The sequence below is a fragment of the Lathamus discolor genome, chromosome 5 (genome assembly GCF_037157495.1).
Source record: "Lathamus discolor isolate bLatDis1 chromosome 5, bLatDis1.hap1, whole genome shotgun sequence".
In the NCBI taxonomy this organism is placed as follows: domain Eukaryota; kingdom Metazoa; phylum Chordata; class Aves; order Psittaciformes; family Psittacidae; genus Lathamus; species Lathamus discolor.
This window is the reverse complement of record NC_088888.1, coordinates 122,060,243-122,075,084: the sequence shown is the minus strand read 5'-3', so window position 1 is coordinate 122,075,084 and position 14,842 is coordinate 122,060,243.

Sequence of the window (14,842 nt, the reverse complement as noted above, 5' to 3'; positions counted from 1 at the left end):
CTTGCACAGAGGCTTTAACATCTTCCCCTCTGACAGCACACAAAGGTATAAGCACAATTAGTTCTGACAACTTCCCATTAAGGGCCCGGTGTCCCCGACCATCCCATGGATGCAGCAGAACAGAGCTACCAGTCCAAGGCAAAAGCTCTGAGTGGCTGAGAGGAGGAGGGAGGCAGTGTCCAGGCTCCTTGGTGCTCTGGTCCCCAGTGCAACCCCCTCATTTAGAAGATGCCCCCAAACGCTCCAGCACATCTCTCACTTTAGGGGGTTGCATTGCAGTTCACTGAGCAGTGCTAAGCCCAGGCTATCTCAGCTGCACCCCTCAACCTCCATAAAGCAGAGGTTCTATGCATCAGGGCACTGGCAGGTACCAGGGTTGGAAATCTGCTGCACCGTAATGATGAAGCAGCACAGAGTCTGAGCAGACTTTGGCACCTGTATTTCTCCAGCAATTGCTTCAACTCATCAATGGTTAAATGGCGTTTTAAAAGAAAACCAAGAGAAAATAGACGAAAATGTACATTTTCAGGATAAACACAGCGTGCATTGAGAAAAGTAAAGAAGACAGGATACTGTATGCAGCTCAGCCTGGTAACAAGGTTTGCTATAATAAAACAAGAAAGAAAAAAAGTGCTTTATATTAAAAGCAATATAACTTGGTGGTTTTAGGTGTGTAATTAAAGCTTGCAAACGTTTCCATTCAGAGCCTACTAATGAAATGGGCAGGGGGCTCAGTGAGGAAGAGGAAAGAAGAGCCCAGACCCTCTGCTATTTTGGTGAAGCTCCCCAGGTTTTTGTGTGGTGCACAGAGAACCACTGTGATCCCAGGAACGCCGGAGGAGCTCCAGTCTGTTTCCAGCCAGCACAGAGCTCAGCCTTCCCTGCCTTTTGGTTAGAGCCATCGCTCTAAAGACAGCCTGGAAACAAACTTCCAGCACCCCTATGCTGTGGGTTGCTGTGACACAGCAATGAATGCAGGGTTTGTCTGCAAAACTGGGTATCTTTCACTTATTTAAACTAGTCCCTGTTCCTTCTGGGTTTGGGGTGCAGAGTGAAGGGCAGGAAGGCCAACAGCCTCCTTCCTTCCTTGGACAGCCGCAAGCTCAGTCACTGCGAGGTGCCCACCTGAAGACATCAGCATCACCGGCAGAGTCTCCAGAGCCATCAACAGCCTCCCAGCCCCATTCCTAAAACATGGAGCAACAGGAACATTTCCCCTGCAGCTGCTACAGACACTCTGAAAAATAACAGAGACTGGCTTTTATATGACTGCCACACACATACACACACAAAGAAACTCACTCCACCGCATGTAATCACTCCCTCTGAGAAAACAAGTCGCAATGGGTTGTGCTGAGCTTCCTCAACACACGGGATAATGAGGGAACAGAATCTATGCCATGGGAGTTCAAATCTGAGTTTACCAGCACAGCGCTACTGAGGAATTTTGAATTTCACTGCAAAATGCTACCTGGAGTTTTTGTGGCATCCGGAACAACCTTAACAATGCCATTGGAATCTCTCGCCAAGAAAATAAAAGCAGCACAGATCAGAAATAAAAGGTGTGCAACCTGCTAGTGCAACTTATATAGCTTTGCTCTGAATACTGGTGCCTTGCATAAAGCTGTGGAAGAGAGCGTGATGACATGCTCATAAGTGGTGTTTCTGTTGCGGCTGTGTCCAGCAGGCAACAGGTCCCAGGTGTGCAATATGGGCAGTGCTATACACTGGACGTGACAGCCCTAAAGGAAACCGGGTGGCATCCTGAGGTCCCAGGGTCCTGCTTTACACAAGCTGAGCTACATGTATGTGACTGGGGAAGGCATATCCCAGAGAGGGAATAACTGAGGCCATGAACCTGCAGAAGTGGGCAAGAATCACAGATTGAAGCTGCTCCGGCTCTGGCCCATGTTCAAGCGAGCAGAGATCCTGTCCTCAGCCCTCTGCATAGAGATGAACCTGAGGCTAGCAGGAATAGCTCTGGAAAAAACAGCTTTAAAGCCAAATCGTGCATATAAAGTCTAAATTAATAGAAATCAATCATGGTGAATCAATCTATTGATTATTATTATATTGATACTGGGGGGTTGGAACTAGATGGTCCTTTCCAACCCTAACTGTTCTATGATTGTAAGGGACTAACATCTCGATCACTGTGATTTTAATACATTCCTTAAACATAAATATCCCGCTTCTTCGCTCCTAAAAAGGGCTTTTTTCTGGCTGCACTCCCTCTAACTCACTGTTCTGTGACTGTGTGGCACAATGTTGCAGTTAGAGCTGTCAAGCATCCTGAAGTCATACGTATTTTCAGACCACTCATTAACAAACAGACTTCTAACCTCAATATACGTTATCAGAATGAGATCTTTCCCCAACAGCTGACAATCATGTATTATACACTTACACCCTTACAACTGGTGACACTGTCTTGTTGCATTTTGGTACTGACTTTGAACTATGTGCTGCCTAATTACATTTTGTATTCTATTCTGACTATATAGAACTATTTCATTCGTGGCCCCACTTTATTCTGCAATTTGTTTCTCAATAAATGCAAAATAATAAAATCCCAAATCCAAGTGTGTAGAGTATTTTTATTGACCCAAGTGTTCTGCTAGTAAACACAACTTTGATGGTTTCATGAGTGGAAGTTTATTAGGCTGTGTTAGTTTTAAAATACAATTGCCAAGGGACCGATGCTGAAATCATTTCTTACAAGACAAACTTGGTTTTGGATGCTTTCCCAGCACAAGCACCACAACAAAGGCAAAATGGCTATCCTGAGTCATGACATTTTGCTTTCATTCTTGCAGTGGCAAATGTTTAAACATTTAATGCTGTCTTGCCATTTATACAGAAAGGAAACAAAATATAGCTTTGAAAGACCTGATCCCTGTTTGATGTCCTCAGGGTAGGCCTCACAAATAATTAGCCAAGTACCCTTCTTGTAGGTCTTGGTAGATACCAGCCTGCTTGTCACAACAGTGTCTACGTAGTGAATCATCTAATGCTTTGAGTCGCTTCATATTGTTAAACTAATTTATCTTTGCTTGGGTTTGTGGAGCTATCCCCAGACTCCATCGCTGAGAGTGAGAGAAATAGGTCCAAATGGTCCAGCCCACCCTAAAATCAGTGACCCGGCCTAAGGAGGCTCAGATCAAGCACTTGAGCTAAGGGGTTATTTTCCAGCATTACTGCCTGCAAAAAAAGGGTCTCTCCTAAAACATCACATCAACCACCATTTGGGGTCTGGTAGCACGGTTAGGGAAGTGCATCCTTCTAGGAGCCTCCTCGAGGGAAATGAGAAGCAGAGGTTCAAACCACAGGGGTTCACAATGGCGCTGTTTGAAACACGCCTCTGCACTGGACATCTGAGCTGCCTTACAATTATGCTACCATAATCCCTTTTAGAAGCAGCACTTGTAAACTTTCATTTTAAATAGCCAAAAGAAAACCTCCCATCTGCGCCATATAGCAACAAGGACACTTGTACACCCAAGGCTTGATCTCTCCTCTTGGCCAAGCAGCAGGACCAGACTCATGGGTACCAGTGCGGTCCCACAGAGATGGGTCTGTCAGTTCCTCACTGATCCAGCATCCCTTGCATGGGACACCTCCCCTCCCATACCTTGGGATGAGCATGGCTGGTGCAATACCTTTGCTGAAAGCTTCCCAGGGATCCATAAGGCCCCTTGAAGTAAAGTTTGGGGATTGTTAAGGGAGTGTTCACTAGCAGTGAGCAGGCTAAGGGGGAAGAGCATCTTGCTGTGCCGTTCCCCTGCCCACACACCATATTGTCTTCCTCCAGCAAAGCTACTCCAGAGGCTTTCTGTGATGCCAAACAGCACGAGTGAGAAGGACAAAAAAAAAATAGCCTCACGAAAACGTCCTGTCTGTTCATTCCCACAAGCGCTAGTGAAACATCCCTTAAAATCATACACATGTAAAAAGATCTAGAGGTTGCTGGTTAGTTTGTCATACATTTTTATAGGCTTTTCTGAATGGTTTTAGATTTGACATAGTAACTGACTGTTACTAGAAATAAACTGTAAGTCAATTCCATGCTTCCATAATTCACTGCCCAGGGTTGTTCAAAAAGATTTAGTGATACTTGTGATAGACAGCAAGCCTCTTGATGTTTTCATTTTCACTTAGTGCCTGTAATTCCTCAAACTTGCTGACCTCTACAGAACAGGATGGAAAAGGGCTCCAAAACTTCTTTGAAGGCACTCACTCACCAAAACATCCAAAACGCTCCCATTTCACTTCTTTTCAAGGCACAAACACCAAACTGGGAATAAAGCAATTGTTGGTTTTAAGAAGGAGACTGCTATTATTATCTCCATGACCGATTGTGTGGTTTTAATCATTTATAATGGAACAAGCTAAACTTCCCCCCCCCCCCAAAGAAATGTATTTTTGTGACTCAGAATGTAAGTTCTCCTGACAGCTGCATATTGATATTTCTGACCGAGTGCCTTCATTTTGAACTTTAGCCTTTCTATAGACGTTTCCTTCTTCTCTCCAAAAGTTAACGGATATATTTTAAAGGCTCCAGGTCTGGGTGTAAAAATAGACAAAGAAATCTGTGCCTATGGGGCCTGCTCCCAGGAATGCTGGTAACAACCATTTGAACATTCAAATACTTCAATATATTCACATTCCTGGCAATTGTGCATGAAACCCATGGAGGCGACAGTGCACATTCCTGCTGGGGGAAGCTGATGGCCATGAACTATTTAACTGTAATAGTAGGAAGAGGTAACAAGCAAAACTGCTGTTGCGGCTCCTCTTAATGCAGGGTTCCCGGGACAAAAGCACCTTGATAGTATCAGCACGGATCTGTCATTACAATTTAATTACCAACAACAGGCCACTGACATCTGAAACTGTTTATCAGATTCTGATCCTGAAGGTGGACCGGAGGCCACTCTCCTTCCCCCAGAGGGTAATTTTTCCCTCTGCAGAACATGCCGTATGGTTAGCACTGGGCTGGCATTGCACGTGGAAACAAGGGGTGCTTGTGTTCTTTGCACAAGTGGAGACGTCCCTGATGATGCTGAGCCTTGCCACTGCCACGGAGCAGGTGGGAAGCAGGTGGGAAGCAGGCAGGAGCCACGCAGAAACAGGATCATTTGGGGAATAACCAGAAAACAAAGCATGGCAGCCTGGTTCCCAATGGAGAGCGTAGCAACAACTATAGACAGAGAATCAAAGAATCATAGAATGGTTTGGGTTGAAAAGGACTTAAAGATCATCCAGTTCCAATCCCCTGCCATGGGCAGGGACACCTCACACTAGACCATGCTGCCCAAGGCTCTGTCCAACCTGGCCTTGAACACTGCCAGGGATGGAGCATTCACAACTTCTCTGGGCAACCTGTGCCAGAGCCTCACCATCCTCACAGTAAAGAACTTCTTGGATTGCCCTTAACCAACAACTTTGGAGAGCAGCTATGATTTTAACCAAGCTGGATCAAACCACCTGCAGCAAAACCCAACCCTGCAGCATTTGCAGTGGAGATCAGTCTAAAAGCTACAGGTATTTCACAACAGATGGAGCATGATTCAGCTTTATACTGCACAGTCACCCACATAAATTATATCCCTAAAGTCTTGGCAGACAGAGAAAAAAAGACAACCCCAAACACACACCACAGGAAACTATTCCTAGCGAGAACAGAATGACAGGAATTGCATTTTCTCAATGCATTTAGACATCAGGTTATTAAGCAAGAATTTGGAAGGATGGGAAAGAAAAATAGTGATTCAAAATTGGGCTTTGCATGAACATTAACAGCAGACAGACCACTCAACTCGATTTCTTTCCTTCTCAGCCTTTAACTATTTATCTATATTCTATATTATTCATACATTCAGCTATACTCTCTTCTGCGCATTTAACTATTCAACATTGTTTTATTTATCCCCCTTTTAGAAGGAGACAAAAAGAACTTGCAGGCTTTGCACACCCAGCGGAACTAACAAAGATCTCTCAAAATCTGTCTAGCAAGCCAGTGGCTTGCTAAAAATCAATCAGGTAACAGAAGCCAGCACTGCTGACACAAAGCCATTAGCTTTTATTTGGACATTTTCACATCGTGCCTAAACTTTGCTTTTCGCCTTTAAGGTTTACACCACATACCCCTGTTCACTCACTCACAAAGGAACCCAGGAGAGAAGGTCAGTTGTGACTCCTCTCCTGGAGTTCTTTGAACTTTAGCCTTTCTATAGGCATTTCCTCCTTCTCTCCAGAAGTTAGCAGGTATATTTAAGAAAGAAAAGAAGGGAATGGCATAGAGATGCACTGGAAGGCTAATGTGCCTCCTGCGCTTCTACCTGGAGTGCAGGAAAAGCTCCTCCACACGTGGACCCATAAACAGAACGGACATTCTTTATGAGTCTGGCCTTTACTTTTAATTACTTCTTACAACATAGGCCAATTCAGGATGAGTTGGCAGGATGAGGACCTTTCCCAGCTCACTTGAAGCAAGGAGAGGTGGAGTTTGCTTTGCCAAAGCTCCCGTTGGCACATTTGGCCAAGAAAAAAAAGTGAATTAAACACGTCTAGTACAAATGCTCATTTTATACAGGTTGAAAAGTAAAAGCAGAAGACCAAAAAATTCCCCTTTGGCCCCATCTCTCACTTTCAAATAAAATCAATTACACCATCTCTACTTGTCTGAGCTTTGGAGAGATAAATACCGATAAATACTGATCTAGAACTGTACCTAGAGAAAGTCTTAGGTATGCAAGTCCCCCGAGAGCGCCCCTTCTTTTATCTATAATTGATCCTCTTCACCTCCCGTGTGTATCAAGGTCAAAGCTTAGTTAAGAATTCCCTTTAAAACATATTACAGACACTTTTCAGTATATGCTGTACTTTTTGCAATGCACGGATGATTGCAGAAGCAAAAACCCAAAGCACATTAATTGTAGAAGTAATCAGCCTAAGTGGTGAGTACGTATAGCCCACAGATGCTGCATGGATGAAGGAGCATCTTCCAAAGGTATCATTTTTTGTTGCGGGTAGCTTCTTTCCTCTGTACAACCACATTAAGAACTTTCAAACAAACATAATTAGTTCTGAGGACTGAAATGGGTTTGCAACCATTCACTGCAGTGGAGCCAGGCAGTGCCTTGTGTCATTCCTTGTAGCTGGATATAGGGAAACTGTGCACACGTAGTAACAGTGAAGAATTTTACCGCAGGGAGCAAGAATGGATCTTAGACCACTCATGCTGCCCTGGTCCAGTCGAGGAGTTCCTTCGGCCCCTGTGCCCACCTTGTGTATCCATATCAATGGCGAATCACCAAACCAGTTGGCAGCCAAGATGTGTAACAGAAGTGAGGCCTTTTGCTTCACTGTTATTAACTGACCGCCTGTCTAGGTCAAGAGTGAGCACAAGCATCAGCTATCATAGCGCATGTTTCAAACAGGTAGGTGGTTCCTGGTCCTGTTTCTAATGGACTGGTAGATACTGTGAGCGGCATCACTGAGGGTTTTCTTAGCAAAACCCAGCACAACACATGAGAGGGGATGTTAAATTCCATGTTCAAGCCAAATTAGAGCATATCAAGCAAGTGTTCAGCACTGCATAGGGGGAATAAAGCTGAAACTGAGAGTAAAAGAGCTTTACAGTCCCTTTAAGTCTGAAAATGTATGTACCCAAGAGTCTAAAGAGCTTTCCGAAACATCTACAGCTCCCCACGAAATCAAGGTAAATAGTGTGGGTGGCATCTCCAAAGCAGGCCCCAGGTCTGCTGCACTGTCTGATCCAGCCCACCGCTTTTGCTGCTGAATTCATTTAGGAACAATAAAGAAAATGAAAACTTGATAAAGAAAATGAAAACCTGGCAAAAGTGAACTGTGTAATCCTAAAATTAAAAATAAAATAAATTAGGGAAAAACCTTCCAGCTCATAATAAACATTCTAATGAAGCCTCTAATTTTCCTAATGAAAGAATTAACTATCAAGATAAAAGTAACATGATTTATTAGATTTTCAGACATCACAGAAATAAAACAGTAAGTCGGTTTAGGCAGTAACTGTTCCATCTCAGCTTGCAGTCATTAACTCTTTGCCAGCTGTAAAGACATCCTAACAACTCTAATTCCATAAGCCTATGTGTAATCCAGTACTAAACAATAATTACTTCTGACTCATTAAACAGGAGTTAAGATCTTGCCTTCAAAACACACCTGAAGACACAAGGAGAGGATGACCAAGAACCTGTTTGATAAAACGCAATTCAAAACAAACCCTGAGGATTATAAACTTCTGGGCATCTGGTCACTGCCAGCTCTGCTCCCTGTCTCTGTCTCTATGCACTCATCCTGCTCTGGCAAAAGTCAGCCCACTCTGTCCATAGTGATTTTAAGTCCTGCAGCTCTCCAACACAGAACACACTGCTCATTGCTAGACAAAGTCCCCCCTCCCACCCTCTTTTCTCTTCTGCTAATGGCTCTTTTAATGATCTGAAGCAAGGATGATTTAATCCGTGAAGAATGGAAACTTCAGTGTTTGTGTATCATCAGTTATTACCTTTTATTTCTAAACTGCGTATTTGGAAGAGGAGGAAAGACTTAATGCCTTTATTTGCTGCAGAGCAAATGTTCAAGGATACGGCAGAAAGCAGTTTATCCTGGCAGGATTTTAGATGCTCAAGCCAGAAGGTGCTGCAAGCCCCCCAGCTGCCTGTCCACTCAGCATCCATGCCTGCACCCGCATCTATCCCACTCACCCCATAGCATTTGTTGCCATTTCCCACCTATTGCAACCCCACAGTTTGGGGCCAGATGGGTTATGCATCCACTTTTTGCATTTATTCTGGTCACTCTTATCTATTTTAGATTGGATATAAGGAGAAAGTTCTTTCCTGTTAGGGTGGTGAGGCACTGGAATCGGGTGTCCAGGGGGGTTGTGAGTGCTCCATCCCTGGCAGTGTTCAAGGCCAGGTTGGACGAAGCCTTGTGTGGGATGGTTTAGTGTGAGGTGTCCCTGCCCACGGCAGGGGGCTTGGAACTGGATGATCTTGAGGTCCTTTCCAACCCTGACTATTCTATGATTCTATGCCAATGCTCATGGAGGCGCTTCGGAAGGCAAAAGCCACGCAAGCCCTATTGCTGCAGCAGACAAGCTTTTCTGCCTACCCCTTCATGACAAGGAAAACTCTAGCAACACTTCTCTTTGTACTCTGAGGCAACCAAACAAGGCAACCACAATGAAACACAGATAGATACAAAAGGCACAAATAATAAGAAAGAAATCCGCATGCAGTATCACTTAAAGACAGCTATATGTTAAACAGGGACATAGTAAAGTCCTCTTGACAGGCTTGGGAAATTCAGACACAAAGAAAGCCCGGGAGGCAGCACAAACACTGCCGTCCCAATACGTGAGCCAATGACTGTAAAAGGAGGAACTGGAATATTGAAATTAACTGTATGAAAATAGCAGTGTTTATTTCCCAGGAGCCTGCCCACCTGCAAGTCCTGGTTTTGCCTATGTAATCCTGCGTTTGTCTGAGCAAACTGCCTGACAGGGATAAAGCAGGACTCCGTGTGCATGTGCCAGGGCTCAAATTCAGCCTGTGAGTTTCAGAGCGCCCTGAACTATTATAGGAATTAATCAAGGGAGGAGGAGGAACTCAGCCGAATTGTTCATCCTTTGGTGACTCGAAGTTACATCGAGTATCATTATTTCACATCCAGCTTCTGAAAATTCTTTAATTTTTGCTCTGTTTCATGCCAAGGTCTTAATCTTTACTGCACTGGCAGTGAGAATGCTTTAAAGAATCATTTCCCGAGACACATTTAACACAGTTCCAGTAAATTGTACCTAAACCTGTCCAGCTGCCTGGGTCATTTCACCAGTGACACACACACTGAGTGCAGGACTCCACCGGAGACTTACCTCAATGCTTTCAGAATCAAAAAGATGATGGGATAAAGCTTTGCTAATGTGTGAGTGCGATGGGGAATACAATGATAACTGCCCACTAGGGAGTACAACGGTCTTTTGAAGGTCTGTTATGGGAAAGATTACATACGGGATTAGACAAAAGAGGTTGGAAGATCACTGAAATGGCACTGACTTTAGGAAAAGCAGCATTAAAATGCTGGTTGACTATTTAAAACCACTTAAGAAACAGGTGTTGAAGTTTATCAGGTGTTTTTGAGCTAGTTCCTTTACTGCTTTCAGGGATTGCTAAGCATGGCTGGGAATGCCAACAAGTTCTCACTGGGTTTGAGCAGGACCTGCTATATCAGAAGCAACACACCACCAGTCACTTACTCACAGTTAGCTTTGCTAAAATCATACCTATAAGGAATCTTTAAGATTGGCCTTTTTAATGGTTTCTCTCATTAATACATTTGCTGAATCCAAGCCGGGGGAGATCTCTTCAATTTTCACAACCTGTTTCTGATAAAGAATGCAGAGGAGGCAAAGTGCTGAGGACAGTCATCCTTCGAAAGCCAGCCTTCAAAGGCACACCACAGCCAGCTGCTTTGTCTCCAGATTCAAAACAAAAACCAGAACCTTGTTTATGGTACAAACAGGTAATCTTGTACCTTTACCAGCAAGAGTATTGGGGTGACCCCACTGCCTTTCCATGGGAGCCCACACTTTCCATTAGGAGATGAAGGTTTGGAGCAGCACCGGGGTCCCATTCAATGACAGTTGTAGCTGTGCAGAACATTAGCACTTGGTGTCACTGAAGCCCTTAATGAGAAGTTGGGTGACAAGTTATGTCCTCTTTGTCCCCACCACCACCTGCAGCTCCCTCCCTGCCTCGTGCAGGGAAGTTGAACCACCCTGGCATCCTCATCGCTATCCATCACTGCCGTTTAAGTGAATTTAACACAATTATTTTTCTAAACTGTTTTAGATGCCATATCTATAATCCATAAAATTTATTGTACCTTTATGTAGAATTATCCTGGAGTTGAATATATAAATCAATTTATAAGGTCTAATGACATACAAACGCTAAAAACTAAAGGCGATGTAGTAAATTCAAATTACCATTACAAATGTAAGCTTTGTAGTCAGTGTGTGACCCGCTAAGGATTATATTTAACTCCCCTGAGAGTGGTTTATCATAAAACTTTATACTTTTATTACAGTGAATTATTAACTCCTCCATGATGTGAGTCATTCCATGCTCTGACTATAGCTTTTTTAATGACACTATAATAGACATCTTGCTAATAGCAGGAGGATTGCTACCTCTGAGGTTAAAAAAAAAAGATACAAAAAATGGAAGAAAAGAAGTTAAAAGATACGCAGGATAAATATGTGAAATTCCATTTCCCAACAGAATAAAAAATAAGGACCTGGAAGAAGATCCATTCGAACTGGAATAGATCTGGAAGAAGATCCAAGCTACATAGAGGTCATGACAGAGTCTGGCCACATGGGAAGTCAATGAGATTACCAGGCTGGTATCTGAAAATAGGCAGAATGTTTTACCATTAGAAGACATAAAAGTCTGGAAGATTATGACCAGGAAAGGGTTTTTCTTTTTCCTTTTATATAGAGAAAAATGTTTTTTCTTCCTGATGCTACAGTTTAATCAAGCGACTTTAAGCCCCCTTCATACCAATTACTTGAAAATCACTGCTCCTTCCAAAGAAGCTACCGCAGACCTTTCCCAATCAACCTTTGCACTATTATCCCTAGCCACCTGCAATCCAATACCTGTATTTCCAGGCCCTCCCTTTGCTGCTGGGACTGGTCCAAAATCCTGGGAGATTTCTAAGCTTGGTGAAAGGACCCTCCCAGGCCCATGTCAAGTCCAGGGCTGATGCTGTTATCAGTAAAATAAATCCAGGGGAGGTGTTTTGCTTCACCTATTTATTGTGTTTCATTGCAAATACAAAAACAGGTGTGCCCAACCAGGAAACATCATTTTGGAGATGCATTTCTCTCTCCAAAACCCACCTTCTTCCCAACTACATTTCCAACAACGACAAAAAAAAAAAAAAAAAAAAAAAGACTGGTTTTAAGATGAATCTAGCCCATTTCGGACCAGATTTCCACATTTTGCAAGCACAAAGGATTTTTCCATATGTTTGAATATGATTTTAAAATGGCATGCACACATTTTTCCATAAGAGAATTCTACCCAAAAGTGACTAACTACAGTCTGAAGCATGCCAAGTCACATGGCATTATACAAAAATGAACCTGGGGATATTTTTAAATGGTCCTCATAAAAATAAAAATAGAAAATCCCCAGTTCTTGTATCTTCAAGATTTTTTTTTTTTTTTGCTTGTTATTACTAAAACCCAGTCAGTAAAAATCAAGGAGGCAAACTCCCAGTCCCTCACAATACCCATCAATCCACTGAGAACTGATTTGCTGATGGTGTGACCACATTGCTACTGAAAAACAGCAGGAAAACTAAAACTGGTAAAGTGGTCAGTTTATCTGTAGAGCCATAAAAACCTATAACAGGATGGATTGGAACATTGGTAATGCATTACAAGTAGTTTGGACGTTCAGGACCTGCTCAGACCTCTCTACATGAGCATCTTCCATTTAATGACTGCCATGGGTCTATTTGTTGGTCTAAATGTGTGCATTTGCTGCTCTTTTGGATGAAGGCAAAGGTTACCACTGTGGTTACTGGATGTGAAACGTGAAAAGGACCTTGGCACAAGGTTTTGCAGCAGTGCAGAAGTACATGGGGAGAGAGGAACCTACAAAACACTGAGTCCAGCCCCACAGAAGCATGCCTAAATTAGCTGGTTTTCATAGAAGACAACCTCTATCTTCATCCTTCCTATGGCAGAAGCAAAGGCTTTCAAGGCAGAGGGCTTGTAGCTACAGGCCCTTTTATACAGTTTGGGTTTGACTGATAGGTTTTCTTTGCCTTGAAGTAAGGTAGGGTTGAGGGTGAGCGAGGCAAAGCCTTTTTATTTGAGGAAACTATTAGTATTCCTAAAACTAGAATGGATTATATGAGAGCAGGACACCTGACTATTTAAACAACTCTGTTGTGATGAATTTGCACTGATCTCTATTTGCATTCTCAGGAAAGACTTGATGCTTAGGTGCAAGCAAAAGGATTGAATTGCTGCATACAGCTAGAAGAGATTTATCAAAACTCCATGTGTTTTTAAAGAGGAGCTTTCTGCTGAGCAATTACTGCTCAGCCCCTGCTAGCAAGGACAAGTTGTGCCTATTGCAACACTGGTTCATGGATTTTCCCATCACCAAAAGAGAAATTTGCCCAGAACTGGTGTTAATTAAAATAAAAACCCAAAAGAAACCAACCCCATTCTCAGTGCCACCCCACCAGTAGTTTCTAGGCCAGAACTCAAATAAAGGAAAGTAATTACACGTGCAAACTCAGCCCATGGAAAAGCAAAAAGCCTGCTGTTGCAACACTAGAAAACAGTCTCTCTTTACACAGGTTTTATGGGGCACTTTAGTGCTGTGCTCCTGTTTGGGCTTTTTGTGTCTCCAGTCTTTCTTTGTCAGCGTTTATTTATTTAACTATAAAGCCTCCATTGAGCCTGAGGTTTGTTTACAAGTGGCTCCCAGCCCAGAAAGCAATTAAATATTAGATTTACTAGAGCCACATAAAGTTGCAAGGGTCAATCACGGTGAGACCAGAGCAAACCAGCATGGCCACTGTGGATGTCACCATGGTGTGTGCTCACCCTTTGGGGTACGTGGCCAGGATACAGCACTGAAAACTGCACCTCTTCCTGGAGACAGCCCTGCTGAAGGCAGGTCCTGTTTGTTCATCATAAAACCAGGGAATGAACCCAATTCATCCCCTGCAAGCACACTGACCCTGGGTCCAGCGGTGAGCACCTCACCAGGCAAGCCTCTGTTTGCTTTCATGGGGAAGGGAAAACACACACACACGGAAGAAGAGAGTTATAATTATTAATGTTTTGGCTCTTCCTTGAGCTAACAGATCTCTTCATAAAGGGACACACAAACTTGGGACAAACTAATGACCCACTTACCCTCCACTGCATTAGGTTTTAAGGTCATAAAGAACCTCCTTCGAGGCATCTGCCTGAGCCTATAGTAGCTGAAAACCCAGGGGATTCCAGGTCCTCTCTTCCACCTACGCAAGGTTTACTTTGTGCTGTAACTATTCTCAGATATCGGCATTCCTACTAATTTCACAGGTGATTAAAGGAACCACAGGAACCCTCACATTCGCCCTTCAGTGATAGGGCAGAGCTTGGTTTGCAGCAGGGCTTAGCTGGGGCAACTTGCCTCTCCATGTAGCTGCCAACATTACAGGCTTAATGTTAGCTGAGTCTGTGATCTATATATTTCATTATCCTCCATTGTAACAATCCACTTCAGTGGATGTAAAGTTTATGGTGGCAAACAAAAGAACTCAAAGCAAAGAGTTCCTTTGCCGCAGATAGATGGGGAACCCAAGCAAGGGGCAAATGCCTTTTGAGGAGCCCTGTGAAAAAATGCAATGTCTTCCAAGAAACCATGGGAAACATGCAGCTGGGCAGCCCTTTACAAGGTGCTACAAATGCTCTCACAGAACCCACAGACTCAGGTTTGATTCCTTCTCCTTCACCATGCGCAGCCATCTTAGTCTCCTGGCATCCCTTGTGCTCAAGACTGAAAAGAAACTCCACAAAGTCCCTGCCCTGCCGTACAGGTTGTTGCCAATATGCAGCGTCTATCAGGACCACAAGAACTTGGGAGCTCAGTGATAACACTCCTTCTGACAACCACATCTTGCCAATACGCCTCTGTCAAAACAGTGGCACGGCACATTACCGAGCAAATTGCCAGCTTTATGCTGTAACAGACATGGGTACAGCAACTTGATCAGGGTCCAG